The sequence below is a fragment of the Mustela lutreola genome, chromosome 3 (genome assembly GCF_030435805.1).
Source record: "Mustela lutreola isolate mMusLut2 chromosome 3, mMusLut2.pri, whole genome shotgun sequence".
Classification (NCBI taxonomy): Eukaryota; Metazoa; Chordata; class Mammalia; order Carnivora; family Mustelidae; genus Mustela; species Mustela lutreola.
The window spans coordinates 55816103-55829281 of NC_081292.1; the positions used below are offsets into that span (position 1 = coordinate 55816103).

Consider the following 13179-nt stretch of genomic DNA (forward strand, 5'->3'; position numbering starts at 1 on the left):
TTTATTGACTAGATTAAATTATTGTTTTTCTTTTACTCCAAATTCTAGAAAAAATATAAATCCATATTATTTTGAAAAATAAGTTCCACTTAAGACTTACATGGGTAATTGAATTTTATCAGGCTTTCATATCAAACTGAACTGTTAATTAAATTCTCTTCACTTGTTTGCTTTTGTCCCAGACCTCCCTCTTCAGTTCAGAAATATCCAGATGGGACAGGCATCAGTAGCCTTAATATTTCCTGTCCGGATAATAGGGAGATATAAGGGGACTACCAGCACATCTCTAGCACATAGTGAGAATTAATATATAACACTCCCAGTGTATATCAGAAAAAAACAAAAAAAGTGGTTCCTTTAAATAATCCTTTTCAGTGATAATAGAATCAAAGAAACAAAGACATTTTGTTACTAAAGAATCATAAAGAATGTCCTAAATATAAGAGACGAGCCCCACTAATGCCAAACCAATAATGCAGAGCTGACAGTGCTGCCAAGAGACAGTCTCCTGTGCTGACACTACCTTCACAAGTTTGGAAGGCACCCCAAACATCATCTATTTTCTTTATAACCTTCCTTGTCTCTAGCATTTAAAGATACACCTGAGGGCACCTGGGTGGTTCAGTAGGTTAAGCCTCTGCCTTCAGCTCAAGTCATGATCTCAGGCTCCTGGGATAGAGTCCCGTATCGGGCTCTCTGCTCAGCAGGAAGCCTGCTTCCTCCTCTCTCTCTTTCTCTCTCTCTCTGCCTACCTCTCTGCCTACTTGTGATCTCTCTGTCAAATAAATAAATAAAAATTTTTAAAAAAGATACACCTGATACTGTATGCATTCTATTTCTATTTTGGAGGTGATCCCTTCTTAGGGGTATGATCTGATATACAAAGTTTAAAGTGTTGATTATTTGCCCTTCTAAAACTTTAAACTAAATCTGATATGCTAGCTGAAGGTAGAGAACATTCAATGTGAGTTCCTTTTATTATTATTATCTTCACAGTGCGTGGCCCACTTTCAGTTTTCTAAGATTTACTAGTATAGTTCATACCTTCTAGGAATACATACATGGTCTCTGATCATATTCATTACCAAACTGAAGACTCACAATTCATTTTTAATTCCCACATTCTTACTTCCCAGCTCAGCTACTTTTTTCTAAATTTTTCAGAATTCAGTTTATTTTAGCAGGCATCATTTGAGCTACTATAGAGTGGGAAGCATTACAGTAGGCCTTGATTAGAAATGTAAACAGGATCCCTGTCCTCATGAAGCTTATAGTCTAGTGTCAACTGTAGTAAAGAGACAAAAAAATTGCAATCAGACCTCATAAATTCTGGGAATGGTAGGACTATGCCCCTAAGAGAACACATGAGTGAAGCATTAAATCAGATTAGGGAGAATGGGAGATTAGGAGACCCTCCTGTTCTTATAGGCTTTTCTCTAGAGTTGGCAATAGATCTGTACCTGCATTCCAGGTATAGGTCAACCAACCAGCCTTACATTCCTCTCAGCATGACTAAACTTTATTTATTTTTTAAGATTTTATTTATTTATTTGACAGAGAGACAGCAAGAGAGGGAACACAAGCAGGGAGAGCGGGAGAGAGAGAAGCAGGCTTCCCACTGAGCAGGGAGTCCCATGCAGAGCTCAGTCCCAGGGTCTTGGGATCATAACTTGAACCTAAGGCAGACGCTTCAGGACTGAGCAACCCAGGCACTGCGTGACTAAGTTTTAGACAGTTTCTTCCTGACTACATGCCCCTAACCTCTCCTTACTTAAAGCATTTGCTTTAAAAAAAAAAAAAAAAAAAAAAAAAAAAAGTGCAACTGTAAATTCTTTCTCTGTCCTGTTGAGATATAAATCTTTTCCAACTTTTAATAGTTTTACAACCAAGGAATATCTTTCTCAATGACCTTGGAGCCATGTTTGAAACATATTCAAGAAAGATAGCACCCCCATTCTCTATGGGTAAGAGTCTTCTTCAAGAAGTGCCAGTTAGAGGGGCACCTGGGTGGCTCAGTGGGTTAAGCCGCTGCCTTCGGCTCAGGTCATGATCTCAGGGTCCTGGGATCAAGTCCCGCATCGGGCACTCTGCTCAGCAGAGAGCCTGCTTCCCTCTCTCTCTCTGCCTGCCTCTCTGCCTACCTGTGATTTCTCACTGTCAAATAAATAGATAAAATCTTTAAAAAAAAAAAAAAAAAAAAAAAAAGAAGTGCCAGTTAGAAACCACTGGTGACATAATTGCCTCTGACCAATCTCCCCACTTGGAGTCTTCCAGTTACTATTCCACTAATTCACCCCAGCACTGAAAAACTTTCCAGCCTTTTTTTTTTTTTCAGCAGAGTTGAGTCCAATCTCTCCCCTATTGCAGTAGTCTTGAATAAATTTTCCCTTGCCTATTTAATTCTGCCACTTGATAGGATGTGTCTAAGTTTTGTACAAGCAGGAAAAGCTGATTTTTACTTAGTATTCTACTTATTGATGTCTAACAGTCAATCTTTGTAACTGCTGATTAAAATAAGCCCATCATGTCAATCAATATCCAGAGGGCTCCAAACTCTCACTAGCAATAAATGAAGCTCCCGAGTTCACTATCTCTAACTGTAAGGAGAATTTTTTTCCCAGAAATATATTTCTTTACACCTAGGCACAAAATGTCCCTTTGCTTCAAAGAGACTGTGAGTAAGCTAAAATATTCACTCTTCCTTGTAGCTGTATACTCATTCTTTTGGTATTTCAGTGATTTCAAAGGATCAGAATCATGAGCAAACTTGGGAGCAATTCATCATTCACCATCACTAAATTACTCAGCAAGGACTCTACCTGCTGTACCCTCCACGAAACTCACTACAGGATCAACTGAGGCACTGACCTCTCATACACTGAGACAGAATTTCAGATAATTGATGGTTTTAACCAAAGTTCTGAATTTTAAAATGGATGGAAATTTCTAAATCAATCATAGTAAATTATAAATTATCTTCAACAAAGACTATGTAATAAAAACTTCTAACAATTGCTGTAGAATTTAAGCTTAAATTTAAATTTAATTTTAAAGTAAATAAAAATATTTACTGCATTTTGATAACATTTTATCATTATAAAAACCGAATTTTTTTTCCTAATGTGCATACTTGCTATAACAGCTTTTTCTATTTCCAAAAAAAAGTGTTACTAATTTAAGGGCATATTATACAACATATGGTACCTCAGAATTAAAGAAATATGGGAGAATGATTCTGATTACCTCCTCATGCTATGTGAAAATTCATTACTCCAAACTTTCTTGGACAGTTTTTTGTTTTTTGTTTTTTTTTAAGATTTATTTATTTATTTGAAAAAGAAAGAGAGTGAGCAGGGGGAAGTGGCAGAGGAAGTGAGAAAGATAGTCCCTAGTGGACCCTGCCCAACACAGGGCTCAATCTCATGACTCTGAGACATGACCTAAGCTGAAACCAAGAGTCAGTTGCTTAACTGAGTGAGCCAGCCCCTCACTGGACAGTTTTTTTTAAAAAGATGCCAGTAATGTAACTCACACAAACACCCATAAGTATATCCTTTTCAAATACATGGGACTTCTATTACTTTAATGAGTTGAATATGATATCTTATAATCATACCTTTGCTTTTATAATATATTGTGGATGCAGTGTCTTTGGTAGGAAACGTATCCCATGAATTATAATAGTAACATTAGTGGAAAATGCAATATTATTTTAATACACAATGGCAGGAAACTAGGACAGATTTTCAGCAAAAGAAGAGAGTTGCATATATTTGGCCTTTGTTAACGGGCCCATTTCTCCCTGGTAATTGCTTAGTCTTTATGTACGCATTACAGTGCATTGCTCTTAAGGAAACCCAGCATTCTTCACTCTGTAACCTATTCTTTCCACAAAATACTGGTGAACATAGCCATTAGCTCGATGTGAAGTGGATGTATAGATCAAAATTTCTTCACAAGCTCACTTAACCAAGGTACCAAATACTTACCCAGAATCCAAAACAAATCAATTGAAGAGCTAAGTGTACAAAAAAAATCCTGTAACACACTAGATTCCAGTGAGGTACAGTTTTTAGTAATTTTATTAATTTTATACCACTTAGCAAGCTCAGGTTGTGTCTTTTTTCTTTTTTTAAAATTTTTTATTTGAGATAGAAAGAGATAGCGTCAGCTGGAGGGAGAGGGAGAATCTCAAGCAGACTCTATGCTGAGTGCAAAGCCCAGCAAAGGGCTGCATCCCACAACAGGGAGATCATGATCTGAGCTAAAACCAAGAGTTGCCATTTAACCACTGAGAGACCCAGGTACCTCCAGATTGGGTATGAAAACATTTTATTAATAATTTTATGAAAATATTTAACAACAATTTAGTATTAGAATGTTAGAAAAGAAAATAGGCCAATAAAAGTGCTTCTCCTGGTTTAAATGAAAATTCTGAAGTTAAGTAAATTGGACAAAATATGTTGCTGTTTAGTAAGTCAAATAAATTAAATTTAGATGTTCCCCTTTTATCAAATTTTATAAATCCATTCAGATTAATCTGGAATCAAATTTTATAAATTTTATCAAATTTTATAAATCCATTCAGATTAATCTGGAAAACTTCATCAGGACGTTTAATAATATTTGAAGGTAGAATTTTTTTTTTTTAATTTTCTGGCTGATTTTTTAAAAAGTGACTAGGGCAAGATTATATAAATCAAATTGGTGCAAACAACATCTTAGCTAGTCCACGTCAGTCACTTTCCTAAATTTCAAGGTGATTAATTACTCAACTTATCTTATGACTTTAATTTTAGAAAGCCTCAAATTAGCAGCAAGTTTTATCTGAGTCAAAGCAGTAGGGGTTCTATGGAAAGATTTGTTAGATTAATTTTTCCTCAATTGAAATGTAGATGATTAAGATACATATTAATTTACTATAAAGAAGTCACATATTCTTCAGTGACTAAAGTCTTCCCTTCTACGCTCCTGATGGCCACTTGGGTGAAAAACTTAAGAATACTGGTTTAGCTCTTTTTTTTTTCCTGATTCAAAACATCAGTACGAGTGATGATGAGCTGCATGACTAACTGAACAGGAAGCTCCTCAAACATTTTTTTTTAACTCACTAGCAATTTTATATCAAGTAGCAGCTCACGAAGTAAGTGCTGAATGAATGAGTGGACAGATCCCATTCATACATTGTCATAATAACTAAATACTTCTTTAGAAATCTGAGGTTTAGGGGCACCTGGGTGGCTCAGTGGGTTAAGCCTCTGCCTTCGGTTCAGGTCATGATCTCAGGGTCCTGGGATTGAGCCCCACATCGGGCTCTCTGCTCAGTAGGGAGCCTGCTTCCCTGCCCCCCCCCGCCCCACCTACTTATGATCTCTCTCTCTGTCATATAAATAAATAAATAAATAAAAGTCTTTTAAAAATCTGAGGTTTAATTTTGTGGTCAAGTACTGAAAGATGGAAATAGAATCAGTACTTCCATTTATTTATAACATGACCTCTCTCCTCAGTAGATGGTCAAAAAGGTTAGTTTACCAGTGGTTTCAGAAAACACACTAAATGGGTTAGAAGAATCAAAATATTTATGGTATATATTTAATTGGTTTGGGAACTGAGTGAACAGGTATTAGTTCTAAAGACAATCTGGTGCCAGTTTCAGTGATGAGGTCTAAACTGCACAGGTTTCAAACTCAGCCCCACACCTTGTTAATTTTGGCTCACTTAATAATGCTTCCTGATGCTGCCACACAGTCCCTTATTTTAAGATAATAGGTGATTTAACTGTGTATATGTGTTTTTTTTAATATTACATAGAAAACTAGATTCAACATTTTGTATGTGGTATGAGAAATATGATACTCGGGGTATATTGCTATTTATTATAAACCCAGATTTATATAAGTTTACCTCAACTGAAAAAAAAATTATCCTCTTTAATGTAATTACTGACTATCTTTTCCTCCTTAATTATATGGCCCTATATCTAGGGTACTTACTTGTGCAAGATGCCAAAGTTATCACCACTGGAATGGTGCCATAAGAGAGACAGATTTTCCAAGTGAAGTCAAGTAGCCCTCATGGTTTTAGCATTATCAAAAAATGAGCAGTTTTGGTACATTAGTGCAATACAAAGCCATGGGTTTCATTAGCTATTCAGGAAACAGTCAAAACACCACATGGCCAGTAGGCTGGCCAGCTTTTGTAAACTACAGTAAAATAGTTTTCATAAAGTAATCTAAGGGGTATTCTTGATCTAAACCCAAACAGAATGGGATTAAATATATAATTCCTTGCAGGAAGCTTGGTCGTGGAAAAAATCTGTCACTTAGGATGGCAATTCAGCTTAACAAGTGAAGCAATGAGACTGATGGAATACACCCTTTCCAAGGAAGAAGTTATAACAATTTCTATTGATGGTGACAGTATTTCCATAGGCCTCTGTTTCCAGGAGGTTATTTACACTGTCACAGAAGAACACTGAAAACACATCGAGCCCCACATCGGGCTCTCTGCTTGGCGGGGAGCCTGCTTCCCCCTCTCTCTGCCTGCCTCTCTGCTTACTTGTGATCTTTGTCTGTCAAATAAATAAATGGAATCTTTAAAAAAAAAAAAAGAATCAGAAAAATATTTTAAATCTCTCTTGACAAAAAGAATGAAGCTTTTAAATTAAGATCAACCATTATTATCATTACAGAACTATATTATTATTAATATTTTATTATAAAATAAATTATTATATTCAGGGAAGACAGACTGGCATCACATCAGCATTATATCACTAAAACATAATCAGTACACAAAATGTGCTAAGCCTAAACTAAGGATTCTCACTTTTGATCTTAAGGTTATGACAGTTTATCACAATTTTTGAGTAAAACTCATTTTCAAACTTATTGTATCTTACTATATCAGAACTATTTCAAAAAGGATCTTGCGGGGGTGCCTGGGTGGCTCAGTTTTTGAGTGTCCACCTTCGGCTCAGGTCATGATCCCAGGATCCTGGGATCAAGCCCCACATCTGGCTCCCAGCTCACCGGGAAGTTTGCCTCTCCCTCTCCGACTCCCCCTGCTTGTGTTCCCTCTCTCACAGTGTCTCTCTCTGTCAAATAAATAAATAAATCTTAAAAAAAAAAAAAAAAGACCTTAGTCAGTTAGTCATCTCCGTTAAAAAAAAAAAAATCCAAGCCATCCCTTTTCTCTGAAATCTTTGGAGGTTGCTATGACAATAGCATTTCTAGCTTAGCTCACAATTCATGTTCTTTAGTTCTTATCCAAAGTAACCTGGTTCTGCTTGCTAGGTACCATCTTCTAAGAGTCCAAAAGATAGCCCCAAAAGTTTCCTCCAGAGACTAGGACTGGGAAACAATAGAATTATTAAATGCTGAATTTTTAAAAAAGCATTTGTACATATAAACTACCAAAACTGCAGTGAGAAGAAATAGAAGACCTGAACAGACCTATAATCAGCAAAGAAATTGAATCAGTAATCAAAAATCTCCCAATAAACAAGAATCCAGGGCTGGATGACTTCTCAGGGGAATTCTACCAAACATTTAAAAAAGAATTAACACCTATTCTTCTGAAACTGTTGGCAAAAGATATAAATGGGAGGAAAACTTCCACAGTCATTCTATGAGGCCAACATTACCTTGTCCCAAAACCAGACAAAGACCCCACTAAAAAGAATTATAGAGCAATATCCCTAATGAACATGCATGCAAAAATTCTCACCAATGTATTATCTGATAGGGTCCAACTATACCTTAAAAGAATTATTCACTATGACCAAGTGGGATTTATTTCTGGGTTGCAGGGGTGATTCAACATCTGCAAATCAATTTACATGATGCACCACATTAAGAAAGAATAAGAACAATGGTTCTCTCAATAGATGCAGAAAAAGCATTTGACAAAATACAGGATTCTTTCTTGATAAAAAACAAACAAACAAACAAGCGAACAAGCCCTCCACAATATAGGGATAGAGGGAACATACCTCAATATCGTAAGTCATTTATGAAAGACCCAAAGCAAATATCAGCTCTCAGCTGAGAGCTTTTCCCCTTAGGTCAAGAACACGACAGGGATGTCCATTCTCACCACTGTGTTCAATATAATACTGAAGTCCTAGCCTCAGCAATCAGACAACAAAAAGAATTAAAAGGCATCCAAATCAGCAAAGAAGTCAAACTTTCACTCTTCACAGATAACATGTAGAAAACCTGAAAGACTCCACCAAAAAATTGCTAGAACCACTAAGGTAATTTAGCAAAATCGAAGGATATAAAAATCAATGTACAGAAGCTCGTTGCATTTCTATACAGTAAGAATGAAGTAGCAGAAAGAGAAATCAAGGAATTGATCCCATTTACAATTGTACCCACAACCATAACATACCTAGGAATAAATCCAACCAAAGAAGCAAAGAATCTGTACTCAGAAAACTACAGAATACTCATGAAAGAAATTAAGGATGACATGAAGAAATGGAAAAATATTCCATGCTCATGGACTGGAAGAGCAAATACTGTTAATGCCTATGCTACCCAAAGCACTCTACACATTCAATGCAATCTCTATCAAAATACCAACAGCATTTTTTCAAAGAGCTGGAACAAACAATTCTAAAATTTGCATGGAACCAGAAAAGACCCTGAATAGCCGAAGTAATGCTGAAAAAGAAAACAAAAGGGGAACCTTGGTGGCTCAGTCAGTTAAATGTCTGCCTTCAGCTCAGATCATGATGTCAGGATCCTGGGATCAAGCCCCGCTTGGGGCTCCCTGCTCAGATGGGAGTCTGCTTCTCCCTCTCCCTCTGCCCCTCCCCACCCACCCCTGTTCATGTGCTCATGCCCCCCCCCCATTAAATAAACAAAATCTTTAAAAAAGAAAAGAAAAGGAAAAAAGAAAAAGAAAACCAAGTCTGGAGGGATCACAATTTCAGACTTCAAGCTGTATTACAAAGCATTATAATCATCAGGACAGAATGGTACTGGCACAAAGACAGACACACAGAACAATGGAACAGAATAGAGAACCCAAAGAACCCTTCAACTCTTTGGTCAACTAATATTCAACAAAGCAGGAACGAATATCCAGTGGAAAAAGACAGTTTCTTCAACAAATAGTATTGGGAAAATTGGACAGCCACATGCAGGAGAATGAAACTGGACAGCTTTCTTATACCATACACAAAGATAAACTCAAAATGGATGAAAAACCTAAATGTGAGGCAGGTATCCATCAAAATCCTAGAAGAGAACATAGGCAGCAATCTCTTTGACCTCAACCACAGCAACTTCTTGCTTAGACATATCTCCAGAGGCAAAGGAAGCAAAAGCAACATGAACTATTGGTACTTCATCAGGATAAAAAGCATTTGCACAGCAAAGGAAACAATCAACAAAACTAAAAGGCAACCTATGGGATGGGAGAAGATATTCATAAATGATGTATCAGATAAAGGGTTAGTACCTAAAATCTATAAGGAACTTATCAAACTCAGCACCCAAAAAACAAAGAATCCCATCAACAAATGGGCAGAAGACATGAACAGACATTTCTCCAAAGAAGACATCCAAATGGCTAACAGACACATGAAAAAAAATGCTCAGTATCACTCGGCATCAAGGAAATACAAATCAAAACCACAAAGAGATACCACCTTATACCAGTAAGAATAGCCTAAAAAAATAACTAAGGAAACAACAGATGCTGGAAAAGGGAACCCTCTTACACTGTTGGTGGGAATGCAAACTGGTGCAGCCACTCTGGAAAACAATATGGAGGTTCCTCAAAAAGATACAAGTAGAACTACCCTACAACCCAGCAATTGCACTACTTGGGATTTATCCAAAGGATACAAACATAGTGATTCAAACAAGTACCTGCACCCCAATATTTACAGCAGCAATGTCCACAATAACCAACTATGGAAAAAGCCCAGATGTCCATTGACAGATTAATGAATAACAAAATTATAATGGAAGTTAAAAATGGCTCTCTTAACTAAAGCTATATTCAGAATGTTCTGGTTTTAGCACTGGAAAACAATCTCCAGGTAACTGAAGGAGGAAAACTACATCCATTAAGAGATTCTCTCAGTTTGATCATCACTGGCATCTCACACGCAAGCTTCTAGGCCTATACCGTAACACTTCTGTGAAGGTATAGACAAAACAAAAACATCTTGTTCTTTTCACTCTAGTACAAATGATACAGAAGAAATATCAAAAGAATTTATGAAATGGTGAGAGGGAATAACTGGGAAACAGGGAATGTGAGAAATATATAGAGTCTGGTTTCCAAAGAATTAGTTTATTCTTTATAAATAATTGTTAGTGTAGAGTTCATGGAACTTAATACTGGGCTCCAAGCATCTGTTAACCTATGAAATAATACATAAGACATTGTGTACATTTGTATAGTCTATGTATAAAGGATGAAAGAGGACCTTTACAAATAGATAGAAAAGAAATTCTTGCTGTTGTCTATTATGTAAGCCAAAAGCAGATGGGGCAGTTTGGCAGAAACACTACTATAAGGGATATAAACAATTTGGTCTAAGTATACAAGCTCTCAGATTTGTATTGGAAGACTTGTGTTATATTATTCAAAAGTAAATTTCTGAATTTCTGGAATAAGAGTTCCTTCCCCTGTATTCAAGACACAGTATTCAAGAGATTCTGAGAATCTCATTGACATCACACTGAAAATTCTGTGCACATGTAAATGTGTACATTTCCTGAAAAGTCAATGAAATGTTCATAAGCCCTTCAATGGCACTTTCTCATCCCATTTCTGTGCTGGGTCTCCCATTCTGAATGTAGAAATTCTAGGTTCTGAGACCTTTTAATCAGCAGGTGGTGAGGGACCCCTCTCCAACATTCTGCATCTTTGATGTGCCCTTAAGGGAAGTAAGCAGCCACCTAATTATGCACCATTCCTCACAACTGTTATTACTGTATTTTAGAAGATTAACAGATGGGGAAGAAATGATAAGTAAGTAGACAGAGACTATCATAAGGGCCAAGGTGAAAAGTAACAGAATTTAAAAGATAATGGTATGAGTGGGGATCACAAAACTAAGAATGGGAAGGAGGGACAACTTGGTATCTGGTACTGCTGAAAAAGAAACAACAACCCAAAATAGAGTCACTTGGGCTAAGCCATGTATCAGTAAACCAAGACTTAATATCTACCTAACCTAACTGCAGTTTCAACCTCTCCTAAGAATATAATCCTAACCAGTCAGTCTGAAATTTCCCAGTCAGCACTAGTGAGGTAATCCACCCTGCCTTCCCCCAAAGGATGTGACCTTGCCTGAAATAATCTTTTCTTTTGATAATGATTTCCCTGTTCTACCCCTTTCTGCCTTTAAAAATCTTTCCTTTCCAGCAACTCTTGGAGTTCCCTTCTATTTGCTAGTTGGGATGCTGCCTGATTCATGGCTTGTTGAATAAAGCCAATTAGATCTTCAAATTTGCTCAGTTGTATTTTGTTTTTTAACAACATATACCACAGCATTTTTTTAAACCTAAGTTGTCATTCAGTGATTGGAAAACAAATTTTATTTTTTTTTTAATTTTCACTAATTGGGAAAAGAATGAAACAAGGAAATCAGTGCCTGGTGTATAATAGGGATATAAAACATTTCAGAAAAAAGCAGGCTACAAATTTTAATATTAGTCACATATTAACTTGCAGAACAGATAGGTGTTGGACTTTTATATTACTAATGCTTACAATATTTGAACTTCTGGTTATCTCAAGTTCATTAGATCCCTGATTATTGTTCCTCTGGAGTCCCCGAAGTTTGAATTTTGAGATATGGGTGAAAAATGAGGTCATGGCATAGATAAAGAGAGATGATGAAACTATAAAAATGATAAGGGGCTTAGTGAGCTGTAGTTGACCTCATTCAGGAAGGCAAGTGGTCACTGTTACTGAGAATACAGCAGTGACTTGAACAGGAGAGGGCCAACATTACTTCCTAACATTAAATTCAAATTAGGGGAGGACAGAGAAGGTAGAATAATAATCAGAAAGTGGCATAAATGTAAGGAGCAGACTGGCTTTCTTGTACTAGAGAAAGAGAAAGCTAAATTTCTGTTGAAAATAGTAGGGGAATCATTTGAAAAATCCAAATTTCAATAGGACTGAAGAGGTCAGAAATATTAATAAATAAAACTTAGTTTATTCAAGATGAACATAGAAGTTAGAGTTAGCAAAAACTAGTGTTAAAACATGTCTTTGTCATTTATCATTTGAATAAATCTGGACTAACCAGGAAAACATATGAACTATATTTCAGATTAAGTTAATGTTGAGGAAAGTGGTATGTGTGTGTGTGTGTGTGTGTGTGTGCAAGCGTGTGTATATATTTACATATGTAAAGTATAATACAGTTGGTAATTTGCAATACTTTAATAGACGTTCACATTAAAATACGTAGAGAAAATGACAAAATTATCTACCCATTTAAAAGAAAGCAGTATTATCCTTTTCTTTAAAAGCCCTGAAAGTTAAAGACAAAAAGTATTTTATATTTTGTAAATTATTCACTGAAGTTTCTGAAGTAATTACAAAGTTTGAATCAAAAGGAAATTATGTTTGGGGTACCTGGCTGGTTCAGTAGGTAGAGCATGTGACTTTTAATCTCAGGGTCATGGGTTCAAGCCCCATGTTGGGCATAGAGCTTACTTTAAAAAAAAAAAAAAGAGTGATTATGTTTAACAAGGATGTGTTACTGTTTAATGCAATGGAATGAACATGTTCATTGAACAGAGAAGTTCAGTGGGAATACATTTCCATTGAACTTTCCCCTCTGGCAGCTGTTCTATAAAGGGAGCCAGCATCTGCCCCTCATTTCCCTTGAATAGGGGTTCACTTCTTTCAGGAGGGTTAAACTTCATGGTCAAGAGCATGGGATTGAACCCTTTGTGCCTGAATCCTAGACTTACCCACTTGCTAACTGTAAGGAGCAGACTGGCTTTCTGACAAATTACTTATCTTCTCTAAGTCTCTTTATTTTTATTGGTAAAATGTGGGCAATACTTTGAATTGAATACTGAAAAAATTTATTAGCATGTATTTAAATTCTCAATAACTGGTGACTAAGGAGGTGCCTGGGTGTCTCAGTGGTTAAGCATCTGCCTTAGGCTCAGGTCATGATCCCAGGAT

The 13179-nt window shown here is 36.4% G+C and overlaps 1 protein-coding gene, 1 long non-coding RNA gene and 1 other non-coding gene across 4 annotated transcripts in view; 2 read left to right on the top strand and 1 right to left on the bottom strand.

Annotated features, from left to right (window-relative positions):
• The window catches only part of LOC131826684 (uncharacterized), a 111052-nt gene extending 101340 nt beyond the window's left edge, over positions 1-9712 (top strand). The window contains exon 4 of the long non-coding RNA XR_009351702.1: positions 6294-9712. This is a non-coding gene — a long non-coding RNA (uncharacterized LOC131826684). The remainder of the gene's footprint in view (positions 1-6293) is intronic.
• Positions 1-13179, bottom strand: part of PKIA (cAMP-dependent protein kinase inhibitor alpha) — a 94276-nt gene that overhangs the window by 52656 nt on the left and 28441 nt on the right. The window lies entirely within an intron of this gene.
• TRNAK-UUU (transfer RNA lysine (anticodon UUU)) lies at positions 12617-12689 on the top strand. Its single transcript has one exon. It is a non-coding gene; the product is annotated as a tRNA-Lys (tRNA).